Consider the following 23,886-nt stretch of genomic DNA (forward strand, 5'->3'; position numbering starts at 1 on the left):
TCACACATTTCTTTTTGATCACACTATTTTCTAAGCCCAAATTCTGTCTCTCAGAACCTTGCTTTCAAGTCCTTCCCTTTCTCCAGCCTTTACTCCAGGTTTAGAACCTAAAACTGAACTCAGGAGTTCCAAAAGCCTACTGCACATGACTATGGTTTGTGCTTATAGGAATTAATTTCGAAGTCCTGTATTCAGAGTAGGTTTTGTTTATTAGCTTTGCGTGTATGCAAAGACTAAAAAGAGCTGGAGATTTTTTTTTGAATTAGCTGGTATTTGGAAAATTGCTCCTTTTTGATTTATTTTGAGTTTCAGATTGTGGAACAAAAATCAGACATACAAGTCATCTAAGAGCCTGGCCCAGATTTCAGCTGGCCTCCCTCTAATTCATGTGCTGGGAATAGGAAAGTGGGTGGTTTGGACATTTGGCTCGATTGCTCCATAGTGATTTATCCAAATACATTGAGAAAGAGCAAAGAAAGCAGGGGGATTAGGACACACTAAAAAGTTATTTAGATTTTATTACTATTAAATATAGCCATTACTAAATGACAACCAACCTCCCCCAATGACATAGGTTAAATCTCCCTTTTGTCTGGGAATCCCCCATTTTGCAGAAAAAGGGATACTGAGGAAAGATCAATGTTGATTTTATGATCCCATCAGCTCAGATGGCTCAAGATAAGATCTCTGGCAAGCAAACAAACAAACTATTCACAGCATGTTCTCTTAGGTCAAAGACAGAGGAAGCCTGTAGTGCTGAATCTTTCATCTGAGATTAATTATCGGTAATCAAGACCCTGGAAAAGAGAATGCTCGTATGAGAAAGCTCTTGCAAAACAAGGACTGCTGCAGCCCAGACATCCAAAATGAAACTTCCTTTGCCCTACATTATGGCAAGGCCACTGCTGAAAGGCAGCGAGAGCTTATTTTCTGGGAGCTCAGGCCCTCCTTCCCTAAAAGACACTCCTCCAAGCTCTTTGCTACAGGAGAAAGTACAAGCCTACAATTACCGGGGAAGGTTGGCTAGAGGATTTAAAGATTTCCTAGCAAAATTCCTTCCCAGGTTCTGAACAGAAGGAAAATTCTGTTGTCATTCCCTAAGGATTAAGCATTTCTACTGAGGCATATTTCCTTTCCTTAAAAAAAGACAGAAAAGTTATATATGCTATGGTGAAGATGCAAATATTACCTAAGAATATAATTGGAAAAAATTGTCCCTTTTCTGCTCTGCCATTTTTATTTGCAAGGTAACCACTGTTAACAGTTTCTTGAGCTTCCTTCAAAAATGCCCTATGCTTACACACACAAAATCTCCTGTGCCTATCTCCGTCTTCTAGTTGTTTGAGCTCTAGGTCTGCTGAGTAGTGGACATGGTGGGGCCCACGTTTCTACCTGCAGATTCTCCACCTAGCTTAAATTGGACTAGCCTTCCTCTTTGTTGGTATACTGCCTTCATTTAGTGAGGCACCTCTTATGCTGGGTTCCTGGAAAAGGACACTTGGAAGTACATTGTACCAGATCTTACATATCACAAAATCCTTATTCTATCTTTACTTGTGGGATTTTGCTAATCATAGAACTATAAGATAAAATAATCTTTCAGAATCTGAAGACATTGTTCCATTGTCTAGCTTCTATTGTTGCCATCATAATTCCTCATCCTTAATGTGACCTGTTTCTTAGTTTCCTCTCTGCAACTTTTAGCATCTTCTTGGTGTTCCAAAATATCACTAATGATGTGCCTTCAGTTGCTACCCTACTGGACCTTTTGATTTCTCTCTCTCTCTCTCCCAAAGTGCACTACCACTTGAGCCACACCCCCAACTACCCAACTACCCTGGAACTCTCCATCCTCCTGCCTCACCTTCAGAGTAGCTGCAATTACAAGCATTTGATGCTCATGCCTGGGTTTAAGAAAAAAGGCCTCAAACTGGAGATCCTCCTACTTCAGCCTTCTGAGTGCCAAGATTACAGGCATGCACAACCACACCTGGCATTTCTCAATTGTTTTGATGATTTTCTTCTCTTCATGTTTTTGGTTCTCTCTTCTAGACTATTATTCAAATGAAAAATTTTTAGGCTGTACCCTGAGGATTTTTGTTTGTTTGTTTGTTTGTTTTATTTTTTACTTTTCTCTCATTTCCCATAGACTTTTTTTCCCCCAATATCTATTTTTTGGGCAGTGACATACATTTTATTTTCCATACCCTCTGTTAAGTTTTTCATTTTTGCTATAATATGTTTAATTTCCAAGGGTTCTTTTTCTGTTTGTTGTGTGTTTTCTTTTTTGAGACAGGGTCTCACTATGTAGCCCTGGCTGGCCTCAAACTGTCAATCCACCTGCCCCAGTCCCCCAAGTGCTGGGATTACAGGTGGCTTCAAGGGTTCTTTTTAAATCATATATCATTCTTTCTTTTAAGGATACAATACCTTCTCTCAACTGAGTCACTCATTCATTCATTCATTCTTTCAGAAAGGCAGGTTTACAATCTCTTTGCATAGTTTCTGGTTCCAACTTGCTCTGTTTGGACTGATGAGAATTTTGCATTTTGACTTTCTAGTCTGTCTGACAATGCTTGGCTGTTTGCTCGTATATAAGACTGGGATACTGTGTTACTTGGAGCTCTGGCATATGGGGTAGAACTTGCCAACTAGGGCTTCAGGATAGGGAGGTATGACTGGACTGATTCATTTCAGTGTTTTTCTCAGATTTACTATGGATGAGTCTTCAAAACTCCAGCCCGAAAGGTACAAGATAAGTGTTCTGAGACCTGAGTTAGAGAAGGAACCTGGAGGTTTCAACATTCAATATGCAAAGTTTCACTTATTCCCTTTGTTTTTAGTTCAGACTTGAGGCCCTCACTTGTGTCAAGAATCTAGGAGCCCAACAGTCCAGAGACCACCTGTTTATTCCCTCCAGAGAGTAAGTAATTAAGTCTTCTGCTGAGGGGGGAAAAGGCAGTTACCTTTCTGGGAGCAGTTAGAGGAGAGTGTAGAAGTTTCTTACAGAAACTTTCAGCTGGTCCTCTTATTTTACTTTTACTTTCACTAATGGTACCTGATACCACCAACTATCAAACTTTTCGAGGGTTTTAGGGTTCAAATAGAATTGCTGCCAGCTACCCACTGCTGGCTTAGGATTTAGTTTTTAAGGTGGATAGATGATCCACACTTGCCATTCTGATTTGCAGGACTTCAAAATCTTATCGCTATCATCTCTTTCTTCTCATAATCTTTTTTTTTAGACAAGGTTTATCTATAAAGCTCAGACTGGCCTTGAATTCATGATCTCCCTGCCTTGGCCTCCTGAGTTCTGGAATTACAGACATGTACCACCACACTGGACCACTTCCCTTATTGTCTTTGTGATTTTATGACTGAAGAAATCTTTATCATTTTATTCTTATGGTAGTTGTAAAATCTATCAAATTAATTAATTTATAAGCAGCAAAATGTCCTTAAATGATATTTGACAGAGCTTGTTCTTCTGGATAAGATAGCCTGGAGGGTAGTCATCAAATGGAGTGAGAGACATAAAACTTGAGTTCCATTATCAAATCATGAGGCAGAAGGAATCATCTAGATGATTTTTTTTCTTTTGTAGAACCAAGTGTGTGGGAGAAAAGAAGCTGGATGGACATTTGTCTATCCTGAAACACACAACCACTTAAGGTATAAGAACAGAAAGTCTTTAGAAGGGTTTGCACAGTTTATCAGCTAATGAATGAGTACTATAGAGTAAATGTCTTGCCATCAGGAGAGCACGGAGAAAGAAGGGCAGCTTAAATATGGCACAAAAAAGAACTAAAGAGAGGGACAGATCTCATAGTAATGGATGTCTACTGCATCTGTTGTTATGGCACTCTTTCCAAGCTGGAGTTTGCTATATTCCTCCTATTTCTCTTTAAATTTATTTCTCACCTAGCTCTCAGGTGGAGACTAGCGAATGGGGCAGCAGCAAGCTAGGCCTAAATCCACTACAACATGAAAATAGCCAAGAATTCAGAGACCTAAATAAACTTTGATAATCTAATCTCTTCATAAATTCAATCACCAACAGACAACTGATGTATAAGAGAAACGGTATAAAAATTTTCATTGTGGAAGAGTTCCTATAAGACAATAACACTTTATCATTTTTATCTACACTCAGAATAGAACAGGAAATGGGTCTGAATAAATGTGAGAGATTAGGTTAGATACAAACAGGACGATGAAAATGAAGACTCTTTATCAGTAGAGATTTCTAGGGTGCTGGAACAGGTTACACAGGTAAATTAAAGAATTTTCTCCACAGGATACTGGACTTATTTTCTCATTTATTGTTCTCATATCCCCCAGTCATCCTTCAAAATTAGATTTCTCATTGCCCATTTCCACCAAAAGCATCCATTTTCCCCATTGCTTTATCCAAAACTTAGGTATATCTTCAACTTCTTTTTCTTCACCCTTCTCATCAACAATTCTCACTGGTTGTTTTACCACTTGCCTCTCAAATCTGTCTCTTCACTTACATTTCCCTTGTCTTTGCTCTGGTTCAGAGCCTTATCCTCTCACACAAAGCACTGTGCAAGTCTTCTTATTGGTCCCACTCTTGATTTTCCCTTCCTCTGACATTATCAGAAGCCCTAATCACCCCCAAAGTACAGCACTTAAAAACTTTCATTAGTTCCTCATTGTTGGTACAATAAAATCAAAATTCTACAGCTCACCAGTCAAGATACCTATGAGCCATCATGACTATAGTGTAGGGATTAAAAGCACAGGAATTGGAGCTAGACTACCTGGTTTTAAGTCCTATTAACTCTGCCTACAGTTAAATTCTATAATTGGGCAAACATTCAATGAGCTTCTAATATTTATAATGCAGTGTCAGGTGCACTAAAAAATGAAAGGCTGTTTAGAATGAGTTTATAGCCCAAAGGTACTTATCCATTTGTCTTGCTTATCTTCCTTTCTCCATTCCCATCCCATTTCCCATGTCCCCTAGGATTCCTGTTAGGTGACCAGCTCAGTCACCTAATCTTTCGGAAACATAGTCCCATAGGGGGAGTCAGCCTTGTCACCACTGTGCAATAGTCTGTGTGCTGCTGAAGATTCTGGAGTCCTGGTATCACCCCAGGACATAAGCTCACATAGGCATTTTGCCTTTCCTTAAGGCTCAGATCAAATACTAAGCCTTCTACAGTCTTCCTTGCCAGAAGAAATCTCACTCTCTTGTGTGTTTCTATGGATTTGTCCATATCTCTATCAAAGCATTCTGCCTTGAAATGGTGATGTTCATACTTCACTGGACTAAATTTCTTTTAGGACTAGGATTGAATCTCATGCATCTTTGTATCCCTCATATGGTATCTTGTATGTAGTGTACTGAAACTCCTGCCTTACATGAAAGGAGAAATGCATGACCTCAGGGAAGGGGTGATGACTTCAGAGCTACTACTTACATATTTTCCAAGAATGACAAGTAATTTGTTTCTAAATAATCCTTGCTCCAGGAGGGAATTTATAAACATTCTTTTTTAGAACTTTCAGTTCGCTGTTGAAATTCCTTATGTACTCAAGAATAGAATTTGTCTTTTCTACTAGGTCCTTCAGCACATTTATAAAAAGTACTTTACAACCCGTCCACTAATTCTAACATCTGGACCATCTGTAGATCTGCTTCTATTGACTGTTTTCCCCCTCTGTCATATGTTTCTGTTTCTTCCTGAATCATGTAACTTTTTATTACATGGCAATATGTATACCTAGAAAAGGACATGTCTGCCCTTTCCTCTTTTGGGGTGCTAGGATTGAGAGCTGAGCCCATCTAACCTGCAGTAGAGCTATTTCTGGGCTTTGTTGTAGTTCTCTACTGGTTTCAAATGTTTTAAGACAGGACCAGGACTGTCCTTTCAGTAGGATTTGAGTCTGATCGTAGGGAGACTCCAAAGATCTTTCTGCCATCCAAGTGCTAACCAGACCCGAACCTTCTTAGCTTCTGAGATCATGTGAGATCAGGTGTGTTCAAAGTGGTATGGCTATAGACTCCAGTGATCTCCCTATGTGCCATACAATGCAGCCATCAGCTTTTGTTCTGCTGTGAGTGTTCTCTTTGCTCCTGGGTCACTTCTGTGCTCAGTGAAGGGTGCTTGTGCTTTAGAGGGGTCTTTCCTACTCTCATGCCTGGCTCTCAGAGTTCACTGTGCTTTGCTGTTTCTGTGTAGTCTGTGAAGTCAGTATGTTGGGTAGAGAGGGATTTATCTTTCTCTGCTTTCTGCCCTGCCCTCAGTCTTTAATTCTGCTACAGTGTACTTAGGAAAGGCCTTGTGGGAAAGAAATAGGCGTGACTGGACATGCACTTGCTCTGCGATTAGGGCTTCTTATAGCCAGGCCACAGGTGGTCTTCTGCTTCTGAAGTCCAGAAGTGGACTTCAGGGGGGTTTGCTCTTCCTCTTGCTACACTTTGAGGATGAAAACAGCCATGCATTCCTTATTCCTTCTGACCTAGGCACAGCTTACTTGCATCCGGAATTTACTTCAATTAGAATACTTTGCATCCATGTATGTGTGTATCTATGTGTGTGCTATACCTGTGTATTTTATCCAGATGCTCCTGTTATTTATCCAGATTACTCCTGTTATTAGGGTAAGAATTAGGTACTGTGCTGCTACACCATCCCTTTCAATAAATAAGCCCCTTGAGTGCCCCAGAATAAACAAACGCTTCATCTAAATTGTAAGAATGGCAACTGATTGCTCTTCTTGTTCTCTTGCCCACTTCCTAGCACTGATAGCACAGTCTAAGCAACACTCTGGTGCACCCCCCTCCTCACAGGATGAAAAGAGGGACTGTGAGAAGCCAGCTCCACTGAACACTGCCCTGTCTGTGTCTGTGTGGACACGTGGCAGTGCACGGGGCAGGGAACACTCCTCCCCTCTGGGAAAAGTACCAACGTTCACATAGCTCTTGGCTAGGACTGGCCACCCCTCCCAGACTTTTCTCACACTGTCTGCTCCCCACATTTTGTGTACAGCTATTCCATGGAACTGGAATGGCTAAGGGATCCTACAGGCAGCCAGAGGACCAAGGGTGTGGGCTAACTATCTGGAAGGGTGGACTAGCTTGTGAGTATGTAGGAAAAAATCCCACTGCTTCTCTGACACAGCATGGTTCCCAAAAGTTCAAAAGATGTGAACACTGAATCTCCTGTCTAGTGTATACAGACCTGGTGAATTAGTAACCAAATTTCTCACTCTTAATGGGTAAGAGTGGTGTATGTGGAACTTTACTTTCTCCTCTAAGAGGAGAAATATCTTCAGTACAATAGGCTGGATATAAAAAGCTTTCCTTTCTCTCTGAATTATTTTTACTCACAGGTAGAGTTTATGGAACTGGAATTTCCAGGAGAGACCTAGGTCTTCCTGCTTTCCCATCTGGAATAGAGAAGAACTATCCTTAGTACCTAAACTGGAAACAAGGTTCTAAGACAGCTAGTAGTTGTTTCGCTGCAATGTACTCAAGTTCAGGGAACTGAATCTCCAAACCAATCATGAAACGAAGCAAGAGTTGGAGTCTGAAGGTTTTTCAGTTTCCATCACTGCACCAACAAGATACGTATGTCTTCTGTCAAATATACGAAGAGCAGATGGGACACAGAGGTAAAAGATCACCAACAGCTACAACTCCTGATTTTGTCCCATCTGCTGGAGTTGATGGGTGGTGGTCTGCAAACGTCAGTTTAACAGACAATAACAAAGTGTGAACTAGACCCACAGACTGAGCGCACAGGACAGCCAAGGTAAGTAGGTCAGCCTGGCCCAGGGGCCAGAATATCCATTTTCCTAATGCTTGCATTTTAGACAAGACTGTCATTGGACGGTTCTAGAGCTAGGGGAATCTTATGACATCTAAGTCAAATTATTCTTGGTGCTTTAAGGGGTCAGGGATGAGAAAAAGCTGGATGTGGATCACCCTAAGTTACAATTACATACATACAGAATAAAAATTAATCTTTCCTCTTGAGGAGGCTAGTCTTACTGGCTAGAAGTGAATGGGGATGACTTCAGTGAGTGTACATTCACTGAATGTATACTTCAGCAAGTATACGTTCCTGATACTTGCTCTGGTTTTGAAAATTTCCAGAACTTTCTTGGAATTATACCAGGTTAGAGTTAAGATACAGCTGTCTTTGCTCACTACTTTAAGAATACCCTTGCAATGAATGATGGATGGAATAGGGTAAACCATATGGAATTGTCAGACCTATAGGTAAAAAAATAGTTCAATATCAAATATGTTTATTTTCGTGTTTGGTTTACACTTTATTTAGCTCTTGTTTTCTATCTATGTCTGGTAAGGGATTCTAAACTCTTAGTAGGAACGAGGCCAAGTTCCTACTATAATCTGAGACAAATGACAATTTGCCTCAGCTTTACCCTAGTTTGACACATCTGAACAAGGGAACATGTTTGGGACTCTCCTCAACCCAACCTTCCAAAGATATTTTACTCCTAATTCATCATCTCTACTTTCTTCAGATCATTCCTGGAGGTGAGCCACTTTGCTGAGAGTCAATCTGTGCCTCCCCCAGGGTCACCCAGTCAGCCATACACATGTGGGTTCCTAACAGGACAATTAGCCAGTGATGGTCCATTTCTGGCCCCTGCACCAAGTGGACTCCCTTGTTCTATTTTATTAACAAGATGATGGTCTAGATCCGTGTTAATATTGTAGTCACTAGATATATTAGGCTATTGAGTACTGGTGGAGTGGCTTAAGTGGTAAGAGTGCCTGCCTAGCAAGCGTGAGACCCTGAGTTCAAACCCCAGTACTGCTCCCCCACCCCAAAAGTACTTGAAATATGGCTAGTCCCAGTTGAGAATACAATAAGATTTCAAAACCTTGGTTGGAAAAAAAAAAAAAGAATGTAAAATATCTTAATAATCTCTATTTTAGTTAAACATTAAGATAATATTTTAACATTCTAGATTATTGGGTTAAATAAGATGTGCTATAATCTTACCTTTTAAAAATGTTTCTATTAGAAAATTTAAAATGACATATGTGGCTTGCTTCACATTTCTATTGGAAAGTGCCATCCTAAACAGGAAACTTTTTGGTCAATGCAATGCCAGCTTTGAAGAACTGGAGTTTAGTGGCTGCTAAAATAGTTCAATTTGGCCCATGACCTGAAAAGACTACGGTCTGCACTTGAACTTCATCTGATTCTTCTCTTCATGGTACCAAATATGGTAGAAATGTAGGAGCACACATAGAATTATTAGCCACAGTCCTCAGAAAGCACTGAAAGGTTAAAAAGGATTAGTGATTTTAAAGAGAATGGGAGAATTAAGAGTGAAATTTCACGATGCTCAGCTTTGAAAGTACATCAAGACCGTCTAGAGAAACTGCCAAAGTTCTTAAAGTCAGTAACCTCTCTTGCCCCTCAGCCCCATGTGGTCTCAGAGAACTCCAAGAGCCAAGGAGGGTAAAGTGTCTGCTTCATTACATGTCTGTGGTTTGGCAGAGATCACAGCAACCCAGCCTGATCTGGCCAAAAAAGCCAAGCAATGGGAGGAAAAGGCTGAATTGCATAGAGTGAGAGATTTAGAGGAAGAGAGGGTGGAGCAGAGAAGGAGCCAATGTAAATTTTTTTGAACTAATAGTTTGTCAAGTCTTAATGAAAAGTAAAGGATCACTGAGAAGAAGGGATTCTAAAGAACAAGGCAATCAGAATCTTATATGAAATTGGAGGATGTGTACAATTAGGAAAATCTATTTGGCCCTCTTATTTATTGGCAGTAAGTTCATGCTTTTAGAATTCTTCAAGAAAACTGTTTCAGTAACTTGTTAAAGACACTTTCTAAACTCCAGTTTGAACCACAGATCTGATTAATTTATTCAACTCTCAACTGCTGAGGCTAATTTCATGAATGGACAATGGGCTAGGGATCCTCAAATACAGAGTGGTTACATGGCATTACTGGAACTACTAAAAAATCAGAGAAAATGGTCACTACAATTTTGGAGCCCACCATTTTAGGGTATCTGTTGCCACATCTAAGGATGAATTCTTACTTAGACCCAAATGGGAAGATTGTAAAGATTAATTCTACTGATTTGGGAAATATTTCCTAATTACTTTCCTTTCAAGCCCAGTTAAAAGGAAAGCTGAAAAAAAGTATGTCCCAATGTTCTACCGTACTTTGGTCATTCTGTTCAATTCTGAAGTCATAGATTTCCATTGTTGGCTTTTTCTCTTAAGTCACTTGGCTATAATTTCTACAGTGACTATAATTTCTACAGTTCCCTGTGTCATTTAGAAAGGAATTAGTGTAAATAAACACACAGCCAGTACACCACCAAGAATATAAAAAGCCACCCCAATGCACACATAGAGCATTTCTACTGTTATTTCTGATGACGTGAGATTGTAACAAAACAGTAAGAAAACCTCTGTCTGCTTGGTCCCAACTTTAGTTCACTTCAGCTCTTCTTAGCTGAATTTCTAACCACATTCAGCATTCCACTTGAGCTCACTCTCCTTCCTATAAGGTCTAGTGGCGGCAGTAGGACCATAGGCCCAGTCCTTAGAAAAAAGCCACCAGCTTCTATGTCTGTTCTGGACAGGTGCCACAAAGCCAGTGGTAGAAGAATGCTTTTACTTACTTATTTGGCCAGTCCTGGAGTTTAAACTCATGGCCCTGATCTTGCTAGGCAAGCACTCTATCATCTGAGCCATGATCAGCTTGAGAAGAATGTTTTCAGAGAGAATCAAGTCTACTAGCATGGGACATTTAATGCCTTGTAAGTTACATACAGAATTCTGGGCATAAGTTCAATATTCTGGTATCTGATCACACGTTCAGATTCTAAAATGTGTCTGTGACCCAGAAACATTTTTTTTAAATTCTCATCTTGCCTCACAACATGATGACTCATGTAGGTTATTTTTGTCCCAAGGTAAAGTGAGCTTTTAAAACTTAAAACTTTTTTTTTGTTTTTTTTTGGTGCTGGGGATTGAACTCAGAGCTTTGTGCCTGCTAAGAAGATGCTCTATCATTGAACTTCATCCTTAAACCCCAAATATTGTTATGGACTGAATTATGTTCCCTTAAAATTCAGGCTGGAGCCCTAAATCCCAATGGCTGAACAGTGTTTGGAGATAGAGCCTTTAGGGAAGTTATTAAGATTAAATGAAGCCATAAGGTTGGGGCTCTACTCTGATAGGATTGGTGTACTTATGAGAAGAGGAAGAGACCAGAGAGCTCTCTCTCAGTACTGCACAAAGGGAAAGACCAGGTGCGAACACAGTGAGAAGGCAGGAAAAGAGGTCTCATCAGACACCAACCCTGATGCACCTTGATCTTGGACTTCTAGCCTTCAGGACTGTGAGAAAATAAATTTCTAGTATTTAAGTCACCTGGCTTGTTGTATTTTGTGATGACAACCTGAGCAGACTACCACAATCACTGAGTGATAAAAATTAGCTTACTTATTTTCACATTAATACTCCCTTTGGGCTACACTGGATCTTGACCACATCCCTGATGCCATGTTAGTTTTCAATTCAGAGATTTGATAACACCAAGCTTTTGATTATACTACCACAGATCATGATGGCTGAAATAAAATACCCTATCAGCTAGGCACAGTAGAAGCTACAGACTGAGAAAGTCAAAGAGTCAAGCAAAGTGGAAGAAATTATCGCTGCTGCTTTGACTTGGCAGCACAACAATCCCAGAGAAATTCCATCTTTGTGTGATGAAATCAGGTTCTATGTGTGCTGCCCTAATGACACGATACACAGTTAGTTATCCAACTCTGCAAGCAGCTTGGTTAGCAGTTTGTGGAACGCAATAGATGTAATTGGATTAGAGGTATCAATGTATTTTATTGGGATCTTAACATGGGAAAGGGTAATTGCAGGGTAGTAGGGGAGAGACAGAGAAGTGAGAATATAAGGGAAGACATGAGAGACTGTTTCCAAGATGTGGGCTACAGCTTTGCCATGTCAGCTGGCAGGGCCTGAGCAAAGCAGAAAGAGCAGAAAGTTGAGTGTTCAACGGGAGTCTCCCTAATTAGGACCAACTGTGAGTGAGGAATGCTGACTCTGCTGGCCATAATTTGTTTGAGTTTTCTCTTATTTCAGAGATTTCCCTGTTTGCCTGTCCCAAGTCTTTCCCTTCCTCTACTTCTTTCACAGGGGTAGGAATGAAAAAACAAGGCACCTTCCTTGCCTGCTCGAATGTTTCCAAGTCAGGAAATTGAAATCCTTCAAAGACTGTAAGATAACTGGAACTCTCTCTTCATAAATGTGGAGGCCATCAAACTCACCTTCAAGGGATAAAAAGGCATCTTTGGAGCAGGCTCTGGAATACTGAGTATGTGCTTCTACCTGTACTACTCTTCATGACTAAAGTTGAACCAGTATACTTGTTTTGGACTCTGTCCTCAAGTGGAAAGAGGTAACTCCATTTCTACTGACTAAAATGTTGAGAAAGCTGAACAGAGAAAATGATTTTAATTTTTGGTCAAGAAAAACATCTTTCTGGGCATGGCAGTACATGCTTATAATTCTAGTACTTGGGAGGCTGATGCAGAAAGGATGGAGAGTTCTAGGCTAACCTTAGCTACAGTGAAGCCCTGTCTCAACCAAAAAAGGAAGGAAAAAGTCTTGAGGAAAACTTTTTAGTTCTGTCTACAACCAACATGTTCCTCTCTAAAACCGATGTAGATGTCCCACTTTACAGACTTTTGGAAAGGGATAAGACTGACATTTGACTTAAAATTTCATGAGATACTTCCTGTTCCCTCCCCCGCTGCCTCCCCACATTCCTCCTGGGGTGTTTTCTTAGGAAGCACAATTCCCAAATGATGTAAGAGTGTTTGCATCACTTTTCCAAGCCAGTAGGGAAATAAAGAAGCAACGGACAGTACTCTAAAAAGTAGGAAAGGTTCCGGTTAAGGGCCTAATTTCCCATGTAGGTCCAGACAGTAAATATTTTAGGCTTTGTGGGCCATTGGATCCACTGTGCAAGTGCAGCATGAAAATACATAAACAAATGAATGCAGCTATGTTTCAACATAACTTTACTCGTAAAAGCATTTTTATTTTGTGGGCCATACAAAAACAGACAATGGACCAGAGTTGGCCCAGGAGGCCAAAGTTTGCCAGCCCTGGAGCTAGATCCAAAAAAAAAAGATCCTTTTAAGAACTCAAAGAAATAACAGTTCTTCAGCTGACAAGTCTTGGCTGAAAAAGCAACTGTGGACTGAGAATGACCTCCTGTATTTCCACTTCTATATCTCTTCTAGGGCCTTTCTGATCTAACCTGCTCAGTTTACAAGTCAAAACAAGATTTTTTTCTGCCAGCAGTTCTACTGACTCAGTTCCCTCTATCTCCCCCCAGCCCCTGGCTCAGTTTTGACTCAAGGAAAAGGAGGGGGGAACAGAGGAAGAAAAGAAGGAAAGAAACATTAATGTTGCTTGCACCTTGCTGCCAATCCTCCATTATGGAAGCCGGCAATGCTTTAAAGTAGGATGGGATTCAAACATCTTTGTAACTTTTAGAATGATTTATGTAGGGTTGACAAAAGCAAAACCTCTTTTTAGTCAGAAACATAAATCCTGCTACATAGATAGGTTGGAAAAAATCATATATACCGTGCATATGTCCTGCATATGCGCCTGTCACACATATGGCAACAAATAAAAGTCCTTGATATTAACAAGTCGCCATCCATCTTCAGATCTCACATCAGCCTGTTAGCTCAAAGTAAGTATCAAAAGAAGTCAGAGGGATAGGAACCAGGCCCTCCATTCATACTCTTGGCTGAAGAACCTGTGCAACTTTGAGCAGTTCCTGGCAGCTCCAAGAGCTTCAGGCCAGGCTGCTGGTGTGAAATGCTGATCTGGCAATAAACACCTCTAGCCTGTGAGCTACTCTTCACAGGATGAAGCGCCCCACCACAAACCAAATCAACTGCCAGGGTTCCCTCTGAACACATCACTCCCCCTCACACACACTTTCTGACTTCTTTGTATCACACTTCAGCATTCTCACATTCTCCAGAATCCCTGGATTTCCATTATCACCTTTTTTCTCTTTTACTGTATTAAATAAAAGTCCAGTTTCCAATGCTGGACCTCTACCTGAGCATTGCCACATGGCGGAAATTGCCTTTTTTCTATTCACTAAGCTTCCTTGTTCAGTCAAAAAGCTTTATATGTTGACACTAAATGAAAGGCTGATGAACCGTCAAGCTTTTCCGCTCATCATTACCTTAATCCTGTCCACATTCACTCTACCAAGGAACAGCAAAAAGGAAAGATAGCAAAACAGAAACAAACAAAATCCGAAAAACCTAAGCAGAAAAATATTGCACGCTAATTCCTTAAGTCTGTCTGTCTGCATACTATGTAGTGAACGACATGGCGCCATATTGCGGAGAGACCCAGAGGCCAGAGACTTGAGCACAGGGGATGTGCTCTATTCAGCACAAAGGCAAGAGATGTGACAGTACGACACTTTGTGGTATACACAAATAGAAAGTTACCCAAGCCCATGGATTTATCATAACCACTCAATTATTGAAGTATTTATTGCAAGTTAAGCTACTTGTTTTCCATTTCAAAAATAACACCGAGAAACCAATCCACTAAAAATGCAACCACTTCTCTCAGGAATTCACACCCTCTTGACATGTCTCCAGAGAAACTAAGTGAACAACTTTGAATGAAGAATGTTTCTCTAATACAAGTCAAATGCAGCTCATGCAAAACCAGTTGTTGTCCTTTTACTAAATATAGAGGAAAATAAATATCTCAGGCTGGTGGGAGGGTCATAAGTAAAATAAAAGGACATTTTCCGGATTATATAAAGTTTTTTGATACAGTCTTTGCAAAACCTACAAGGATTAATTTGAAATGCTTACCTCAGTGACTTTTCTACATTCCCAAAACTTCTCCAACTCCTTTGATACTCATCCTCATTTAAATTCCAAGATAAAAATATCAATCACATGGTAGTGGCCATAGGGGTAGAAGTACGAGATGACAAGTTTTCTCTTTTTACCTGTCCACAAGGAACTATAACCTGAAGCCTCAAAGGAGCTCCAGAGTGGTAAAAGGGAGGCTTATCAGTCTGTTTCTGGGGAAGCTTACTGAACTCCTCATTTGGCACCCTGATATCATTATTTCAAGAGAAACAGTCGTGAGAAAGTAGGAGCGTTTAGGAACACACATCAATTTGTCACTGAACATTTTCTGATATGTGGATTCAACTGTCAGGATTTCCATTGTAGCAAAGCAATCCGCGTAAAAGTCTCAGACTACTTTGTGGGAAGTTGCTGTTCACTTAATCATCAGGTTGGGATCTGACTCAACATTAGCTATTGTTTTTGCCCATCCAGTCAGGCCTAACCAATGTAACCTCTGTGTTGCTGGACAAGTATTGTCTAGCACTTAATCAGAGAAAAGCCTGCAGTTTTACTAAAAAGACTCACAGCTTTCTGGGAAACAACCTTAAATAATTTAAAACCTGAAAAGGCAATCACACAATACTAAGAAAGACTCAAGATTTTTGTATCATGCTATCCAGTATGAGTCATGGGCGATGGTCCACTGAAGTCTGTGGAGTCTGTGCAGTTGTCAGTTCACTCATTTCTTGGTCGTCTTTCTAAGCTCGCACCAGGAGACTCTTTGTACTTCGGAAACCCAGCGTTTCATAAGTACTCACTATTGAAGGCATTTTTAATATGCTGCCTTTTTTGTTTTGTTTTTTTGGTGCTAGGGATCGAACCCAGGGCCTTGTGGACATTAGGCAAATGCTTTATCACTGAGCTACATCCTCAGCCCAATATGCTACCCCTGTAATGATCTAGCGCCTGCTTTTGTCAAAAGAACATGCAGTTTACATTCTATTTCTAGGGGGGTTGCCATACTTATGCTAATCAGTGCAAATTCTGTAATCTTATTTTTCTTTGTGAATATCATCAGGTATCACTATTAAAACAACAGTTACCATATGCCCAGCATTTAGATATTCCAAGCACTTTCTGAGCACTTATACATATGTGTACAACCTCATTTAGTCTTCATATTAATCCCGAGATAGATATTTTACATATAAGAGAACTGAAACTTAAAACAGGTGAAGTCCCACGAGCAAGGTCCCATGGCGATAAATTTGTCTGTTTCTAAGCACCACATATAGTATAAATATGACCATGAGGAGAGGGAGAACTGAAGTCGGGGTGGTCACGTAACAGCAAAAGCAAGTTAGGCATTTACTTGGATCACTGGGGACCCTTGGGCATCACTTCTGTAGTGCATTCTTTGACAGCTTTCCAAATGGGGTTCCACTGGAGGACGAAGACCACTTGTGCATCTCCAGGGGCTCTTTGCTTAAAAGGTGGTCTCCAGGTCAAAGTTAATTTGTGTCTGTTCTGTCACTTTTACACCGGTCCTCAGTAGTTACTGACATTTGGGATTTAGAATTGTAAAAAAGAAATGAGGTTAGTTCCCAGGCCTCAAAAAGTCTGCAAACCAAAACACAATTTGCTTGGAGCAACATGCTCTTAGTAACTACAGGAAGGGCTTTAGCAAAAAGAAACTGTAGGATACAACTGTAGGCTACAACTGGTTTTTACGGTTTCTAGAGACAAAGCAGTGCACATTCTTAAATACGATCACCACAAATAGTCTCAATATCACATGACTGCAGTAGAATGGGTGGAAAACCAATTGTTCCTGAGGTGTCTGTCAGAGAGCAGCACTGATAATTTAACTGACTTGGGTCGGTCATTCTTTTTGGACTGCTCCATTCCAGCATCTTCCTCTAGGAAAACTTAGAGAATTCTACTTAGCCTTTGATTCTTAAATTCAATCTTCGAGACCTTGCTTTGCCAAAGTAAGTCTTAGCAATTAACTCATGGGTAAGAATCCAAAAACCACTCTCTCATGGCTGAGAGGAGGAAATCCTGGATGAGTCCCCACTAGTGGGCCCACTGTATTGAGGCACGTGGCTCAGGGGAGGTGCTCTGTATTCCTTGGGGGGGAGATGAGGTGAATCAACAGGGGTCACTTTACATGTGGGTGCTGCCAATGCCTTCCATGACCTCCAGAAACTGGCTGTGTCATCCACACCAAGCCTTATTCTACCATCCTTAGGTCCACCAAGTAAATGCCAATGATGTTTTCACTTTTGACAGCCTTGTCTTTTCTTGGGCGGGGGAAGGCAGTGGTTGGATTAGTCTTCAGAGTCAAAGTCATCAACCCTCTGGCTCTCTGAAGTTTAGTCTTTGGTGTCAACTTGGCAGCCATTCCTTGCTTCAGCTTTGTGAGAGGAAGTCCCACCCACTGGCTTCCTCTCCACTTGTCTATCATCATCCAGAGTGATCTCCTATTGGCTTTCTTAGCTCTGAGGTCTGTGTTCACCTTGAATAGAGGTGCAAAATCCAGAGGCTAATTTAGGGAGCATCCAGATTTGGGTAGACAAGTCTGGCCAAAAAATAAGATAGTGATGGAGTAGGCTCGTGGGTAGACACGGACATGAGGGAGCTCTTGAGATCCCATCCCCAGTGCAGAAGAGGTGGTTCATCCAAGGGCCACCGTTAAGATTTCTTGTGCCTTGCTGGATGAAAACGAATGAACTGAGAATATTTTCCCACGTTAATGGCAGATGTGCCTAGTCAGCTGATTCTGGAGAATGACTTCATTTTTTGGAGACAGGGTCTCACTATGTAGCTCAAGCTGGCTTTGAACTTGCAATTTTCCTGCCTTCACCTCCTGAGTGCTGCCATTATAGGCCCAGAGGATGTCGTTTGATGACACCAGTGAATATATAGTTTATGATATGAACTTCAATGTTGTGTGAGCTGTCTATATCAAGACATAATATTCAACATGGAAACTGAAAGAAGCCTTTAAAAACTTCCCTTCAGGGATCTGAAGGACAACTTGCTTTTTCAGAAGTCCAATGGCCCATCTAACATAAAAGGCAAGCCACAGGGGCAGGTTGCTAGACAGAGATTCTGTGATTACTTCTTTGTCAGAATATTCTGACATTGTGGGAGTGTTAAGAACCAGGTGTTGGATTTGTTGGAATAGCAGTTACGTGTTTCTGGTGAGCTTGCTTTAACATACTTTTGTGTCAGATGTGCTATTATTGTCACCACAGAAGGAAAACTTTGGGGCCAAGAGAGAAAGTCTTCTGATCAATTCACAAAGATAGACAAAGTGGGGATTAAAAAAAGAAACAAAAGAATTGCTTGTTAGTTTTGTGCCCTTTTCAAATCCCTGGAGAAAGAGTAAGAAATGTTGAATGTCTTAGGAGAGAAAACATACTGATCTGGAGAAGGAATTTTTCTTCAGGGTAAAAATGTAGACAATTTCTACATATTGAGTCAAGAGAAGGCAAAATACTGACTAAAAAGCTAACCAGCAAGGAAGTGGGGATTTGGCGTTATTAAGACTGCTTTGGACAGTCTCCCCTGCTTGGCAACAATGCAGGATAACATCAGCCTGTTTCATCAGACAGGTCAAATGTTTAGTTATCAAATGCAGAAGTCTACAAGATACTTCTAGGGCCCTAGGTGGGCATTTGTTAGAAAGACTTGAAAGGATATGAAGAGTTGGTAAAGTAGTTTTGTTCCAGAGTTAACAAGGCAGTATGAAGTGTCAGGGAACTAGGAGTTTAAAATGTCTGAAAATATGGTGATGGTGCTAGACTAGGTAAACTAGAAAGATACATGAGAAGTTTTATATAAGTACTGCCTTGCGCTCACATGTGTTTTTTTCCTTCGTTTTCAGTCTGTTTCTTAGAACATTGCTTCCTAGCAGTTGTTATGAGGCAACTTTTTAATTCAGGAGTTATTTTACTTACTTCCCATAATTAAATTTTTTTTTCCTCTTAGGATCTTTTCCACTCCATATCTAAGGAATGAGTTCCCTTTAATGATTTTTTTTTTCCCTTTTTTTCCTGTGTCTTGGCGTTTGAGGATAGAACCGGCGAACTGGAAGCCGCTGGCACCGAAGACATGGCACCAAGAAGGATGGAGCCCTTTCCTTCTGCCTCCATACATAACAGGAAGTGGGACCACACACCCAATCCCTGCCAAGAAAAGGAGGACCCCCTTTAATGATTTTCACCTTTTTTGGTCTTTCCCTACGTATAAGAATCAATGTTTCTAGTTCATTAGTTGCCAAATCACACAAATCATACCATCATGACTCTTATGTTATAGTCTCACAATAAAATAAAATTAAGGCCAGGTGTGGTGGTAAAGATCTATAATCCCAGCACTCAGGAGGCAAAGGCAAGAGGGATTTCAAGTTCTAGACCAGGTTGGGCTACCCAGTGGGACCGCATCTCAAAAACAGAAACAAATCACACACACACACACATTCACAAAATGAAGAATACAAGTTATTCCTCAGTTTGTAGCTGACCATGGAATCTAGTCTAGTTCCTACCCTGTAGCATTGCTAATAGTTATTAACTGCCCCTGCATGTAACAACAAAACTAAATTAAATAAAAAAGAGCACCGGTGGCTCACACGTGTAATCCTAGCTATAGGAGGCAGAGATCAGGAGGATCACAGTTTGAGGCCAACTAGTTTGAAAGACCCTATCTTGAAAATATCCAACACAAAAAAGGGGTGGCAGAGTGGTTCAAGTGGTAGAGCGCCTGCCCAACAAGTGTGGGGCCCTGAGTTCAAACCCCAGTACCACCAAAAAAAAAAAAAAAAAGTTTATCTCCCATTTTACTTTTAAAATATTCTTATGTAAAAGACTGACTTTTTATTTTGCTAGAATAAGTTTTTGTTGATTCTAGTGTTGCTGAAAACTATAAGTGTGTTGTGTGCAAAATCTCAACTGAGCAATATTTAAGGCAGGGTATTAACATGTTGTCTTTCCTCGGAATTCTGATTACTGACACCTAAAAGCAGTGGTTTCTTTAATGTTGTGTCTAAAAGTATCTAAAGTCATTCCTCTGTTTGTTACTGGCATTTGAAAAAACATTCTATGTAATAATACATTTTCTTTAACATTCTGGAATAACTGATCTGCATGAACAAATTATTCATATGGATTTATTGCTAACTGTATTTGGAGAGTCCGTCATACATGTAGAAATAGGTTATTTTCCTATTGGAAAAAAACTGGCTAATGACATGTGCCTGTAATCTGAGCGCTCAGGAGGAAGCAGGCGCTTCCTAGGTTACAAAGCAAGACCCTGTCTCAAAAAAATTAAGAAAAAGTAAAGTAAATGCTTAAGTTAATATAACAGGATAAACTGAAATTGTATCCTGTATAACTCAAAATATAACTTTTTAACTTATATCATAGGTTTACAAAGGCAGAGCAAGCAATGGTTATGCTTAGCTCCATACTGCTGTTTCATCACCCACTAGCCACAAGGAGGGAACTTTCCAGCTCCATTTGAAGCTACTCTCTGCCCTTTTGACTGCCTGGGTGGCATCTCTACCTTATTCACATTTGCTTCCGCTCATTAGAACTTGCCTTTCATTCCCATTGTTTCACTGAAATGGCTCTGGCAAGGGCTACCAATGACCTACAATTAGGACTTTTTGCATTCATTGCTAATCCAATTAGGACTTTTTACCTTGCTGATTTCTGAGTTACATTCAACACTGTCAGTCACTTCTTGAAATTCTTCCCCCTGTTTGGCCTCTTCTTCCTTCTTCCTCCTTTTCTTTCTTCTTCACTGGGGCTTGAACAAGTATAAATTTTTTTTCCCCCGGTGGGACTGGGGTTTGAACTCAAGGCTTGATGCTTGCAAAGCAAGCATGCTACCCATTGAGCTGGTCTTCTTCTGCTTAGTCCCTTGAGAGTCCCTTCCATCCCACTGGCAAATCTATTGGGAGAATTTCTTCCTGTATAGAGTAAGAGGTTGGGTAGAAGGGTCTGGCTTGGAGTAGTCTCAATAAATACTTGTTGAATGACTAAATAAAAGGCTCACCCTTTCCCTAGAACAGACATGGTTAGAGAAGACTACAGGGTCTGGGGCAGGAAAGGAAGAAGTATGGGAAAACATTCACTGATTGTTTTCTTTAAAACAATTGTATATACTAGCTTTCCTTCAATGTCTCTCCTCTTTGGGCATTCATCTGCCATCAAACGATCTACCTATTTCTGGGAAAGAGTTTAATAGTTGCAGTGTGAGTTCTACAGTTGGGAAAGTCAGACAAGGACCTCATTAGCCACAACTTTAGCTTAACATCAATAACCCTGTACATTTACCCATCAAATAGAAGCCGATCCTTTATTCTTCGCCCAATGTGTTTCTGGAAAGCCTTTCCATGTGATTAAACATGGCAGGGTGGAAACAGAATTTGTGTGTAAAATTGTTTGACCTCTCAGAGTTTCTCGAAAGCCTGAAGCCTTGTCATTTCAGGGGGAAACATTTAAGGGGGAAATTGGACAATGAAAGCACAGTGCTTTGAGCTGAGAACTGACCATTTGAAGGACTCATTCATAGGAGAAGCAGTACTCAGGTAAACCTGACCACAATCCCGTTCTCTAATAAGGACATTTGAAGGTGAAGGATGCACTTTAAGTAGTCTTCACTCCCAGACATCAGTCAAATATCAGATCACTAAATTTTCCTGTCACACACTGGATAGTGGCATTTAATTAAATAGGAGGCTTCTCTAGTTACCCAATTATGGGCTGAAATTTAATATAGCACAACTGCCTCTGCTTTTTACACTTACAAAATAATGTAAGTATTTTGTAGTTCTTATAGGGCAGGGGGCTCATCAATTCTGTTTCCCAGGAGGAACTGTAGTACTTAGGCGACAGTGGCACCGAACACACAATTTAAAAAGTATTACATGATCATCTTTTCCTTTGAGATAGTCACTTTCCCTTAGATACATGATGCTCTTCATTTGGAAAAACAGTCATGAGGAACCAACAGAACTTTCTTTGCTTGGGGGATGTGGGTTTCCAATCTATTCTCGGGTCTTAGACAGAGCCGAGATCTATACAAGGTAACCTTTAATTTGAGCCTCCCTTCCCCCTAAAACACAACCCATACATTCTTTCCTAATGTAAAGATTTCCAATAACAGCATCAAACTAGCAGTTAATAATAGGTCCCAGCACGTAAATTACAGTGGTCTCCAAAAATAAAACTTCATGGGGGAAAAATTCACAAGTTACCACTGTGAGGTAGATGCTCTAAAAGAACAGTTTCCTCACACCACGGAAATCTGGATGTCTTTGCACATCTGGCAGGCAAGTATTCTGAACACAGTCCTTAGAAATGATTTTTTTCTGTCTGTAAACCAAACTGTGATTTTTTCCCTACCTCGCCTCTCTGTCTCCTTGTCCTCAACCAACCTTACAATTTAACACCCAAAGCTTGTTCAGAAGTTTGAGTCTTTCCTTACATTTGTAGAGAGCAGTACGAAGGGGGGAGGGGAGAGGCAAAGCTATAATCCATTACCTTCTTAGCACTTGTCTAAGGTGACTGGAACCCTGTGCTATTTGTGAAGTTTTCTGCTTACTAACCAGCCCACAAATACTTACAACTTCTAAAGAGAACAGCGCTGGTTAAGGGTTTCAAAAGAAGTGCTTTCAAGAGGCCCTCTAGAATCATGCATTCTGAACAGCTTCCTCCCCCAACTAAGAGTCTGTACTCTTCTTTTTATCAATACTACCAAGGAACACTGGGCAGGTTCATCCAAAGAAATCCATTAAGAAAGTCCATGGAATAGAAAGCTCGCTTGTCTCCTTAATCAGGTCTTAAGGAAGGTTGAGTCTTTGGTCCCACCATGGGGCAGGGGGCAATCAGTGATCTGGCCTTGGAAGGCATTGTAATTTTTATAGACCTCTTGGCCTTCATCTTCATTTCAAAACCAGCCACCTTCTTATCTTAAGTCATTTAGTTCATGGGCTGCTTACTCTCGGTGAAATATCTTTGTTGAGGGCTCTGAGAGTTTTCACTTCAGAGAACAGGACAGCTGAATAACACATTGTGCACAAGGGTTAAAGGTCAGCCTAAGAGTAAAAGCCCAGCTAATGCATTGTGAAAGACCTTCGTTTTTATGGTTGAGTTTTTTATGCATGTGGAAGTAAGCACCTCTCTCACCTATTACAAAGCTTTGAACAAAAAGAATGAAAACAAAAAGGGATCTTAATACTTAATCAATAAGTGGATGAAGTAAAGCCCTAGAAATAAGCCATACACAGGTGTTCAGGCAAATGAAAAGGCACTTATTATATGCCCCAGGCATGACACTTAGACATACAGAATGAATAGAGGAAAGAATAATAGGGAGCTGAAAAGTTTTAAACTTCTCAAACCCTCACCTGCAAATGCCAGATTCACCAAACATTTGTGAAGGGCAGATATCCTACTCAGGTTTTACAGAACAAGGTATTGAAGAATCTGTTGCATTTTGCAAATATGAATTCCTGACCATTTCTGTAACAACTTACAGCTTTCAACACCCCAAGAAAATGGACCGCATATTTCTGTGGCAAATCCTTACTGATGTGCTTGCTATTCAGACAAAATTCCATTCCTTCAGGCCGGGGGGAGTGGCTCAAGAGGTACAGTTCCTGCCTAGAAAGCACAGGCCCTGAGTTCAAACCCAAGTACCGCCCCTCCTCCCCCCAAAATTCATTTTCTCCAAACCATCGCACATCCATTCATGAATCTTTCAACTACTGGTGTCCTTCATTCTCCTTCAAAGGGAGGGAAACTAAGGTTGGAAGCTTTGCTCTAGATGGAATAAATCAATGGCAAAGTCGATATCAGTTCTCTAGGTACTTTGGCACCAAAAACTGTACTCCAACATGGGCTGGGTATAAACACTACCTAGATACATACCCAGCAAGACAAGCACCTCTCTGAAGGGCCTTT

General features: G+C 40.6%; 1 protein-coding gene, 1 long non-coding RNA gene and 1 other non-coding gene across 7 annotated transcripts in view; 1 reads left to right on the plus strand and 2 right to left on the minus strand.

The window, feature by feature from the left end:
* The window catches only part of Nav1 (neuron navigator 1), a 240,125-nt gene that overhangs the window by 41,563 nt on the left and 174,676 nt on the right, over positions 1-23,886 (minus strand). The window lies entirely within an intron of this gene.
* LOC141413973 (uncharacterized) lies at positions 7,002-20,453 on the plus strand. Its single transcript, XR_012439052.1, has 4 exons — positions 7,002-7,110; positions 7,363-7,784; positions 12,192-12,453; positions 18,994-20,453. It is a non-coding gene; the product is annotated as an uncharacterized lncRNA (long non-coding RNA).
* Positions 18,970-19,118, minus strand: LOC141414414 (small nucleolar RNA SNORA57). The gene has a single exon (XR_012439444.1). It is a non-coding gene; the product is annotated as a small nucleolar RNA SNORA57 (small nucleolar RNA).

Source organism: Castor canadensis, chromosome 11, assembly GCF_047511655.1.
Source record: "Castor canadensis chromosome 11, mCasCan1.hap1v2, whole genome shotgun sequence".
Classification (NCBI taxonomy): domain Eukaryota; kingdom Metazoa; phylum Chordata; class Mammalia; order Rodentia; family Castoridae; genus Castor; species Castor canadensis.